Source organism: Mirounga angustirostris, unplaced genomic scaffold (genome assembly GCF_029215605.1).
Source record: "Mirounga angustirostris isolate CCGP_5_RB_7025 unplaced genomic scaffold, mMirAng1.0.hap1 SCAF_3, whole genome shotgun sequence".
NCBI classification, from domain to species: Eukaryota; Metazoa; Chordata; class Mammalia; order Carnivora; family Phocidae; genus Mirounga; species Mirounga angustirostris.
In genome coordinates, this window is record NW_026991711.1 from 62,899,976 (window position 1) to 62,911,501 (window position 11,526).

Genomic DNA, 11,526 nt, shown 5'->3' on the forward strand with positions numbered 1-11,526 from the left:
ATGTTCATTTTGAAAGAAACAACCCCGATTTCAATTTCCTACTTAGAGAACATTCAAGGACCCAGTGCTTTTTTTCTGACAGTGCATAGAGCACCAGATCAAATCCAGTTGTATTTTAAATACAAACTTTTTATTTTATAACAGTTTAAGATTTACAGAAAAATTCTGAAGATGGCATAGAGAGTTCCCATATACCCCACACCCAGGTTCCCCTATTAGTATCTTATCTTAGTATGGCATATTTGCCACAGTGAGCCTATATGGACACATTATTATTAACTAAAGTCCATACTTCATTCAGATTTCTTTAGTTTTTACATAATTTCCTTTTTCTTCTCTAGGATCCCTTCTAGGATGCCACATTACATTAGTTGTCATATTTCCTTAGGCTCCTCTTGGCCATGACAGTTTGTCATACTCGCCTTGTTGTTGATGATCTTGACAGATTTCAGGAGTACTGGTAAGGTATTTTGTAGAATGCCTCCGAACTGGGATTTTTCTGATGCTTCCCTCATGGTTAGACTGGGGCTATGGGTTTTGGAGAGGAAGGCCACAGAGGTAAAGTGCCATTCATATCACAACCTATCAAGGGTACATAATATCAACATGACTCACCACTGTTGATGTGGACCTTAATTCCCAGACTGAGGTAGTGTTTGTCAGGTTACTGAAATGTAAAGTTGATTTTTTACTCTCCTTTCCATACTGTACTCTTTGGAAGAAAGCACTTACTTAAGCAGTGGGGAGTTATGCTGCACCTCCTTGAGGGCAGAATATCTACATAAATTATTTGAAATTATTCTGCCTGGGAGATGTGTCTATTCTTTTATTTATTTATTATTATTCTCAGGCATTTATTTACTCAATCATTTCTTTATATCAATGTGGACTCATAGATATTCATTTTCATCCAATGCTATTTTATTTATTTTGTTATTTAAATTATTCCAGCTTTGGCCTTTGGGATCTTTTTCAGTTGGCTATGTCTCTTTGACATATTCCCATTGTTTTTGTTGTTGGTGGTTTAATCTGTTACATCATTATAAGATATTCCAGGCTCATCTTAGGTATTTCCTGGCAAGTCCTAAAATCAGTCATTTCTCCAAAGAACCCTGCTTCCTTTTCTTGGAGAATGGCATTAGACACCAACTCTGTGTGCTTGGGGTGTTCATTTCTACTGGAGTGTCTTTGCTTTAGGCCCTGGGGATACTAACCTGTATGTGTGTGCACATATCCATGAGCATTTCTATGTATAACAATCTGTATCTACATTAAGCTAAACATGAGTTCATGTTAATGTCTTCCCCTCTAATCCATTACTACACAGATCATTCTAGGCATTTCCCTTTGCATATTTCTGACCTCCTACTTCAACAGTTAGAAAACTGTTTCCCACCATCTGCCATCCATTTACTTAATTGTTTATTTCAAATGCACATGCATAGTATATCATGATTGTTAAACCATAACCCTGTGGGAAACAACCTTATCAACTGGAGTCTAGTACTGACGTATAGTTCTTTTACCTTTATTCTTATGGACTCTACTCTTTTTCAAAGTTACCTCGGTCAGACCCTTTTACCCCACCTCCTTAAGTGAGGTTATTTCAAACATTTGCAATGCATTTAGATAATTTAGGCACTTTCTGTATTTCATCCTGGAATCCCTGCCCTCCTAAATGATTTTTAAAAATTTTAAAAGCTTTAATTCATTATTTCTTTTGCTGTGAAGTTCCGTAGGTTTTGACATATGCATAATATCATATATCCATCACTATAGTATCATACAGTATCATTCTGCCACCCTAAAAATCATCTCTATTTCACCCATTAATCTCCTTTACCTCCTGCCACATCCCTGACAATCACTGATTTTTACACTATCTCTAATTTTGCCTTTTCCAGAATGTCACATATTTGGAATCACATAGTATATGGCATTTTTGGATGAGCTTCTCCCACTTGGTAATATGCATTTAAGATTCAGCCACATGTTTTTTGGCTTCATAGCTTATATTTTTATCACTGAATAATATCACATTGTATGAATGTACCACAAATTATCCATTTACCTATTCAAGGACTTTCTTGTTACTTCTAGGTTTTGGTAATTATAAATGCAGCTGCTATAAACATTTGCGTGCAGATTTTTGTGTGGACATAACTTTTCAAATCATTTGAATAAATACCTGGGAGCATGATCACTAGATTATATGGTAAGACTGTGTTTCACTTTACAATAAATTGCCAAATGGTCTTCCAAAGTGGCTGTGCTGTTGAATTCCACCAACAGCGAATGCAAGTTGCTATTGCTCCACAACTTTGCTAGCAACTGGTGTTGTCAAGCTACCCATGAGGTCTTCTACCAAATGACTATTTTATTCATCACCTACTATTTCTGGGCCTAACTGACTCATCTGTCAAATCAGATGCAATATCCCATCCTTCATACCTTTGCAAAACATGACATAAGAGTAAATGTGTGTAAAGTGTATAGAACGTAACAGAAAAAAAAGTGTCAATACATTTTAGTTTGGATACAAAAAGTCAACAAAAACCCTTCTCCCCTAGGAAAAGAATATCAGAAATGTACATTTCCACTTTATAAAATACCTCTGTTGCAATTACAGTAATTGGATACTTTCGGAACAGTATACTTAGTCTAGTTAGAAGTGGCTGAAAGGATCCTAAAGTCTTTCCAACCAACCAATGGACTTTATTAGAAAAATTACACAGGTGTGATCTGTGTTTTCTTTCTTGTGTATGCTTATCCCCTTCTATCAGTGAAAAGGTACTAGGTAATTTTGACTAACTGGAAATGTAAGAACGCTTGGGTTTCCCTGTCTCCTGACTAGTGCCCTATGCATTATATCTGGCTGCTCATTCTGGTTACCTTTCCAAATTATGCCTGAACTATTAACAAGTTACAGTAGGGGCCCCTGGGTGGCTCAGTCAGTGAAACATCTGCCTTCGGCTCAGGTCATGATCCTGGAGTTCCAGGATCGAGTCCCTCATCGGGCTCCCCGCTCAGCGGGGAGTTTGCTCCTCCCTCTGACCCTCCCCTCTCTTGTGCTTTGTCTCTCTCACTCTCTCTCTCTAAAATAAATAAATAAAATCTTTTTTTAAAAAGTTGACAGAGTTAATAACACTTTGCTCATTGACCTCAAGTGGCCGATCAGCCCTCGCGGCACAGGTAGTAGTGCTTGCTTGTGGCGAAGGGGATATTCAAGAAGGTCGGTCCCATTTCAAAATGGACGTGGGAAGCAGAGAGGCTAACCTGGAGGCTCATTTCAACACTCTGCTGTCCTGTTCTTTGCTACTCTATAAACAAAGACTCCTGCATGGGGATGCCGAATATGTTTTCTGGAAAGATAGGAATAACAATCTTTAGCTTTCCCACATAGATCCACAGGTGTGAGCTCCAAATTTGCATGGACGCACTCGCCCCTTTACCTCCATGTGTTGCATTTGCCTGCTTTTGATAATGTCTAGCATTAGAAAATATACTGACATTTGATTTTTACTATCACATAGTCATACAGTCTATGTTAAGAACTTCTTTGGAACCACATAAGTTCATATTCAAAATGTACAGAAGTGGAAGGAAGAGATGAGAATAAGATGAAAAGACTTGGAAGATGAAAGCCATTAGCTAAGACAGGTATAGTGGCTCAATTCATTTTTATCCTGCAGCGCACTAAGTGAACACAAAACTTACTTTCAAAGCTATGTCACACTTGCTATTATGCATGTATCAAGAAAATTGACAATCCCCCATGTGAATATCTGTTCAATTAACTGCTTCTGGGGAAGAAACAGTATATAATAGCTACTGCCCTGGGACCTCCAAGTGCTTTTCCAAATGTTATCAGTGCCATAATTAATGGTCATCACTAGCTGATGCCAAAGTAATTGGCATCATGGATATAAACCTCTGTAATAGTTTGTGCAGGGTCTTCGTGTGAGTACTTAAGCTGCCTCTGTGTTGTGAAATCAGACATGTACAGGTGGGTCTGCGTCAACCCGCCAGAGGGTTGAGAGGGGCTCCATTTACGTGAGGACAGATGAGTCTCTTGTGGGAGAGGCAGTGATTCAGTGATGGATTGGATTCATGGATGGATTGTCCACACGGCTAAGATTCCCAAGTCAGGACGGCACAGGGGCGACCACGGAACCTCTCAGGCATCAAACTTTTATGGAAAAGAAATTCACTCCCAGGGAAGCCAAAGGCAGCTGTCTTCACTAAGGCCCAGGGAGTCAGAATGTGAGTGGGCAAGGGATTTTAATGAAGTAATGCACAGAGTCCTGCACCCGATTATGAATAAATAAATTTATATTCAGATTTATGACTCTAGGAGTTATGTATTTGGGTTTTTTAAGATTTTATTTATTTATTTGACACAGAGAGAGAGGGAGAGGGCAGAAGCAGGGGGAGCAGCAGAGGGAGAGGGAGAAGCAGGCTTCCCTCTAAGTAGGGAGCCTGATGCAGGGCTCAATCCCAGGGCCCTGGGATCATGACCTGAGCCGAAGGCAGATGCTTAACTGACTGAGCCACCCAGGTGCCCCTAGGAGTTATGTATTTGGATCAGTCCCTTAGAATTGAATTACACTTAGAGCAATTCATGAAGTTAAGTTTCTGAACATGCCAAGGTGAGGATTTGACCACCTTAACCCCACTTACTTGGCTAGCCCAAACCCCTCAGAGTTTTAGTCTCTTAAATCAGAAATCAGTGTACCGGATTTATCACTTTTAACCCCAGATTTATTCCATGCTTATTAGTTGCATAGAAATGATGGCATAATAGATGAATTGTGTCATCCATTTTGTTTTCATGTTCTATTAAAGTACTTAATTGTGCACCCACAGCTTGATTTCCTTTCCAGTAGGTCTAATATTGCACAGACTCCAGGACAATTTGCATGTGCTTCAGATTTATCATGTAATCACGTAAACTGCTTAGGAACTGAATTTACTGATCATATGTGCCTTCCAAGAGCACTAAAACAGATCACCTCTGCATGGTGCCTACAAAAGCAGATGTTTTTAAAGAAATATCTGAGGTGAATAAGAATAGAATTATATTTTATGGGGCAGCATTTTCTATGGATGTTCCTTACTAGCACCATGATTATTAATAGTTGTTAATGACTGAAGGGCGTCACGGTCAAATAAGTTTGGGTTATGCTGAGTCAACATTAAACTGATGTCTTTACTCTAGGGCATACCAGTCTTTAATATGCTAATGAGTTATGGATCTCTAAGAAGGAGCCATGATGTGTAGCATTTCCCAGCCCCATCTAACCTTGAAAGTCGATACATTGTGCAAGTGCTCTCTTGAATACATTTGGAATATTGCTATCCAGAGAGAGCAACAGAAATCTGGCTGAAATCCTGGTAGGCATCTGGGTATGGGATAGCACCTTGACACTGAATAGCTAACTACATGAGGTGTTGGTGAAATCTAGCCCTAACGACAGAAGCAGGAAATGATTAAGCAACACTATCTCTGAGCTTTTGTCACTAAAGCATATTTACCATGTTATTTAAGAAGTGTTGAGGAGCTGTGCAAGAGACCCACTCTCAGCTGTTGCTCTGTGCTTAAAATCGCTTATCTCCAAAATCGGTTTGAAGATTTTACATTTCCACCTTGTGACCAATTCTGATCTCAGCAGAGAGAGTGGCTGTGTCCATCCACAGGTGGCATGGAGAGCCAGTATGCCACAGAGCTTTCAGGAGGGGAGAAAAGTCCTCTCAAGATGGCGATTCATGAAGATTCAGTGAACAGTGTCTGCCTGTTGCATCTGCAATACAAAAAACTGGCACTTTCCAAAATGAATAATAAGGCCTCTGGAGCAAGCAGCAGATGTCCCAAAATGGACAGCTCAGGGGACAAGGAAACTGGGGTTCGCAGGAGGCCATACTGGAAATTGTCTCTTGGTCACCTTACTTAAGGGTTATCACAAGTTTCTTAGAAACGAGAAACTGGACATTGGTTCCATAATCCATTATATATCCTTTTCAGTTTACTGCATGTAATAACCTTTGTTGAGTGTTTACTATGTGTTAGGTATCATTTCATCAGATTCTTACAAGTCTATCCATTCCTGAAGAGGAATCTGAGTTAAACACACCTCCAGGTATCGTGCACAAGACCCAGTACTGGTAATCATTTTCCTAACCACACAGGGAAGAGGAACCACATTTTGTCTTAATGGGCTTAATTCTATCTGGATATATTTAGGGTGGGCAGACATCCAGTTTGCCCAGGACAGTCTTGATTTATATGTTATTCTTAATGGGGCTTGCTTTCACTCTCAAAATTATCCTGGACTGGATCAAAACTATATGATCACCCTAGATATATTCACATTATGAAAATACTCTTTGCCAAGGAATTTTAAAAATGTATCTTTGAGTGGAAATTAGAATATTCTATAAAGAGAAAATGAGGCAGAAGAAGGCTTATGCCAAGACTTCAGTCCCCTTACCAAATACGCATAGTTGAAAATGGGTAAGAAATAGAAGAGTATCCAGGTTTACTCGGTATGCTGTCAGGTAAAACCCTTACCTTTTGAGCAAAATGCACAAAGATTCCATATTAATATAAGGTGCAATACGATTTTATTTTATTTATTTATTTTGCCAGACCATTTAAAAAAGATACTTTGTAACATTAGTTTTCTACTTAAATTTAACCATGTGTATTATCTTAAGTTTATGAAGGAGTATAAAATAGAACAAACTATTCAAAATGTGAAAAAAAGAAAACTAAAGGAATTCCTGGCTGGCAGGTACTTTTGAAAAGTACATATTGAAAACCATATCCATATTATTTAATTTTACATTTTTATTTTTTGTTACAAATTCATAAAGGAGAAAAAGAAGGAAGGAAAGAGAATAGCACGATGTACAAATACCTTTCCAAGACTGACTATTGAATCTTTAAGATAAAAATTCAATGTCCTTAACACAGCCTGCCAGTCCCTCTGTGGTCTGGCCCCTTTTTATCTCTCTAGATGCAGTTTGCTCCATGTTGCCACTCATCCTCTGAGCTCCAACCTCACTGACCTTCTTTCAGTATCTCAAACCCGCCATGTTCCTTCTCACCATAGAGCTTCCAGTCAAGTTGTTCCTCTTCTGCCTCACTTAGTTCATTCTTACCCAAATCATCCATAGAGTACTCTCCATGAACCAACACAATAAGCTGGATTTATATTCAGAAGTATATCCCTCCTCATTTCCAAGAGAGGAATATTGCTCCCCATCCATTGATGCTGGGCGTGCTATTGGTTTCCTTTGGCCGATGGCATGAAAGTAGATAACAGGGAAGAATTTTGAAAAGCTCATGCACCATTAGTTTGTCTTCTCATGCCTCTCTCTGCCCTTGCCATGAGAAGAACCCTCCCGGGCTGCCTGCTGGATCCAAGAGGAGCATGAAAGGCCTGTGAACAGAGGTACCCCTAAGCCCATCTCAGATCCACATATCCTCACTGAACTATAGGACTAAAGAAATGGTTACTGTTCATTGGTGCTGAGATATCTTTTGGTACTTGCTATCAGAAACTGTTAACTGATAGGGCTGTGTATTTCTCTTTTGCAGTATTTACAACAGCTGTAATTTTACATTTATTAGGGTTATGATGTGATTGAGGTATCTTTCCAGCACTACAGTCCACACAGAGTAACCAAGATATTGCTTCACTATCCCCTAGCAGGGTCTGACATAGAGCAGGCACTCAATAAATGCTTTTTAAATTTTTTTTTAATTTATTTTTTTAATGAGAGAGGGAGAGAGAGAGCATGAGAGAGGGGAGAGTCAGAGGGAGAAGCAGACTCCCTGCTGAGCAGGGAGCCCGATGCGGGACTCGATCCCAGGACTGCAGGATCATGACCTGAGCCGAAGGCAGTCACTTAACAGACTGAGCCACCCAGGCGCCCCGCAATAAATGCTTTAAAAAAAAAACATAAAGGAACTAAAGGCCCCTCCACAAGCAGATATATGAATAATGAAGAAATAAAACAGAAAGATTAAATTTCCTAACTTAAAATGGTCAAATGGTAAGCAACTAGACTTTTGTAATCTTCTTTAAAAAGCCAATTCCCTTGCTGGGCTTGGCATTTGGACTCTCCTGTCGCCTGCATGCCAAAATCAAGAACAAAAGCTGTAAACAATTGCATGTATTTACACCAGGAATCAGTGCTCCTGATGAAAAAGTCAACTGTCAAATTACATGAGGGCGAGATTGATTTTTTTTCTCACATTAATCACTAAAACAAATCTATTTCTTCCTCTTCCATTTCCCTCTCTTCTACCCTACAGGGGAAGAATGAAAAGAAAGGGAAGGGAAAATGTCATTCCCGTGAGTCTCACTGGACACACCACCAGGCAGGCTGAGCGTGATTGATGGGGAAAACTACCGAGGGCCAGCAGTGTTTCGGAAGAGAATAAAAAGACTACTTTCAGGGCAATGCTACTCAGAGCTGCAATTCCATATCAAATAATGTCAATTCTTGCCAGAATCTTGCTCAAAAGAAGATATTTCTAAGATGCTCTTGAATGTTTCTTCAAATAAAGATCCAAATTCTGATTCTGTCCTCTCCCAATATAAGCTTCTTAAAAGCATTATGTAAATCGACAGTCACATCTCGTGCCCTACCTGCTGCCCAGACTTCAATCAGCCTGCCACGTGTCGTGGAGCCTAATTCTGCACATCATGTGCTCAGCATCTCTTATGAGTCACAGTTAATATCAAAAGTTCCAAGGCAAGGTCACCCGCGAACAGGTGCACATACAACGCAGGCCTCTGGAAGCACTGTTCTTGGATACTGAGCATCCACAATGATCAGAGGATACCCGTGCATTCCTTGGAGGGAGAAGAGAGGTGGATGGAGATGTGACAGTTTAGTGGACACTGTGCCCAGGCCTGGGTGAAGGAAAGGCCACGTGGTTCCTTCTTTCAGTTCCTCATTCACTCATTTATTCCATAGTATGTACTCAGGGCCTTCATTGTGCTGGGCACTGAGGATGGAAAGATTGACGGTCTTTCTGGAGAAGACAGAGAATGAAACCAGAAGGATCCATACACTGTGCTAAGGGTGGGATAATGTGTGAGCACAGAGCAGTGGGATCACACTGGAGAGAAGCTGACCCAGTTCTCGAATGGTCAGGGAAGCCTTCCTGAATGAGGAGATATTTAAGCTGGTATTGGAAAGACAAGTGGCAATTATCCAAGGTGATAGAGTGGTAGAGAAGCTACCATAGGCATTCACGTCTGATATGCCAAGGCTGAGAAACAGGACGGAGAGGCTTGGCTGTGGGACTCTGGGACTGTAGCACAAGGCAGGGTTGAGGTGAGGAACAAACATAAAAGAAGACAATGGATGGGGCGCCTGGGTGGCTCAGTCGGTTAAACGTCTCACTTGTGATTTTGGCTCAGGTCATGATCTCATGGGTTGTGAGACTGAACCCTGTGTCAGGCTTCAAGCTCAGCAGGAACTCTGCTTGAGATTCTCTCTTCCTCTGCCTCTGCCCCTCCTGTTTGTGCTCTCTCTCATGCTCTCTAAAATAAATAAATCTTATAAAAAAAAGAAGAAGAAGAAGACAATGGAGTCTGTAGCAGGGGCCAGAGCATCTGAGTTTTTGCAGGACTGCCCAAGGAGTTTGGGATTTAACCTGAAGGAAATGAGAGTCACAAAGGGTTTTTACTAGGGAATGGCATGACCAAGTAGGAAAGTTGAGAAGAAGAAGTATGCTGATTTTCCTGGGTGTCTCTCCCGTGTCTTATAGTTCTGGACATACAAAGTTAGTTAAATAAAAAAGGAGGTAGTGGCTTACTGCCTTGAAAAGGGTGCTTCTGCTAACAAAGGGGGCAAGCACGACTACAGATTGCTTAGCAGAAATGCGTAAGACCGTCTGAAGCCCACTGCCGAACACAGTGTTGGAGAGTCAGGAAGATAACAGGAGCAATGGTAAATACCTTACAAAAACTGATGGTATAAAGGGGACTTCTGAAACGGGACCTAGAAAAGCCACATTGGCGCTCCAACTCTCTCTTAAACCAGAAGATAAGAGATAACCTTTTGCAGGAACGTTGAAGGACATGGACGTTAAAAATAATGTGCAATGCTTCCTATGTGTTACTACTCTTTGGAGATCAAAAGTCATTTTTATGGGTTTAGAAATGTAAAGATGAATTATATATAAGTTGTTCTGCCCTGAAAATGAGGTTGATATGTTGAGATATGAAACATGAGAGGAAGGAAGTCCAGACCTCTGGAGAAAATTTTCCTCTGAACTTTCAGAAGAGGCATCAAAAAAAAAAAAAAGAAAATCAAAGAGAAAAAACAATTTAATGAAATTAGATGATCTCTAGTTGTTTTTAAGCTCTAGAATTCGACTTTTGTGTGTGTGTGTGGCGTCGCGAAAGTATTGTAACCTTTTAAAAGTGTTTTTATGCATGTTATATAATTTAATCTTCAACCATTATCTTTGGCAAATTATTATTTTGAGGCCTGAATGGAAAGATACAACCCATACTGTCAAATAAACAAATATCATGAACATCTTCCTAACCCAACATAGATTCTTCCAATCTGTAGCAACATCCAATTCATTTTTCTTAAATGTTGTCTTCTTTCAAAATCGAATGGCAATTTAAATTACTTCCTTGGGGGACTGGAAGCAATCATTTGGACACGGTAAGTATGGGTAAAGAAAATTCCCACAAATTCCTTCATATCCAAGTGCCATCAGCCAAGGAAAGTAGTGAGATCTCTTTGACAGCCGCAGTGGGGACCTTAGAAAGAAAACAAGTACAGATACCTTTTAGGGGGTGATTTGAGAAATGGTGCTAGGGCAGAAAGTAGTATTTCTTGACCTGTGTGGGAAGATTCTCTCTCTCCCTCGACAATAACAAGAAAAAGATTACTAGAGACTAGATGTGTAGGCAGAAAAATAGCCCCCAAAGATGTCCACAGTCTGTCAGTATGTTATGTTATAAGGCAAGGGAGAAGTAAAGTTGCAGATGGAATTAAGGTTGCTAATCAGGAGACCTTAAAATAAGGAGGTTATTCTGGACAGTCCAGGTGGGCCTGGCTCAATCAGTTGAGAGGATTTTGGAGCAAAGTGGAAGCTTCCCTGAAGAAGAAATTCTTCCTGTGGATAGCAGATTTAATCGTGTTGGCGTGGATGAGATTTCCAGCCTGGCCTTGCTGACAGCCTGCCCCCGACTACAGACCTGCCTCCTCCCACCCCTTGACAACCGCAGGAGTCAATTCTTTGCAATGAATTGTTTCATACATACCACCTGATGGCTCTGCTTCTTTAGTTGAACCCTGACTGGTACCAGAGGTTAGGCAGTTATTTGGTGACAGCCCATCGACCATTTTTCAGTGAAGAGTAACCCCGTTTTATGAACCAGAATAATAAACCTCAATTTTCAACGCTGTGTAACAAATGACCCTAATATTGTTTGAGTGTCTATAAGAACGTAAGCTGTCTGGCTTCTCGGCAGCATAACCGCTGAG

The 11,526-nt window shown here is 40.3% G+C and overlaps 1 protein-coding gene across 1 annotated transcript in view; it reads left to right on the forward strand.

The window, feature by feature from the left end:
* The window catches only part of LHFPL6 (LHFPL tetraspan subfamily member 6), a 348,330-nt gene extending 337,459 nt beyond the window's left edge, over positions 1 to 10,871 (forward strand). The window contains exon 6 of the transcript XR_010410022.1: positions 8,321 to 10,871. The gene's annotated coding sequence lies outside the window, so the exon portion shown is untranslated. The remainder of the gene's footprint in view (positions 1 to 8,320) is intronic.
* The last annotated feature ends 655 nt before the right edge of the window (positions 10,872 to 11,526 follow it).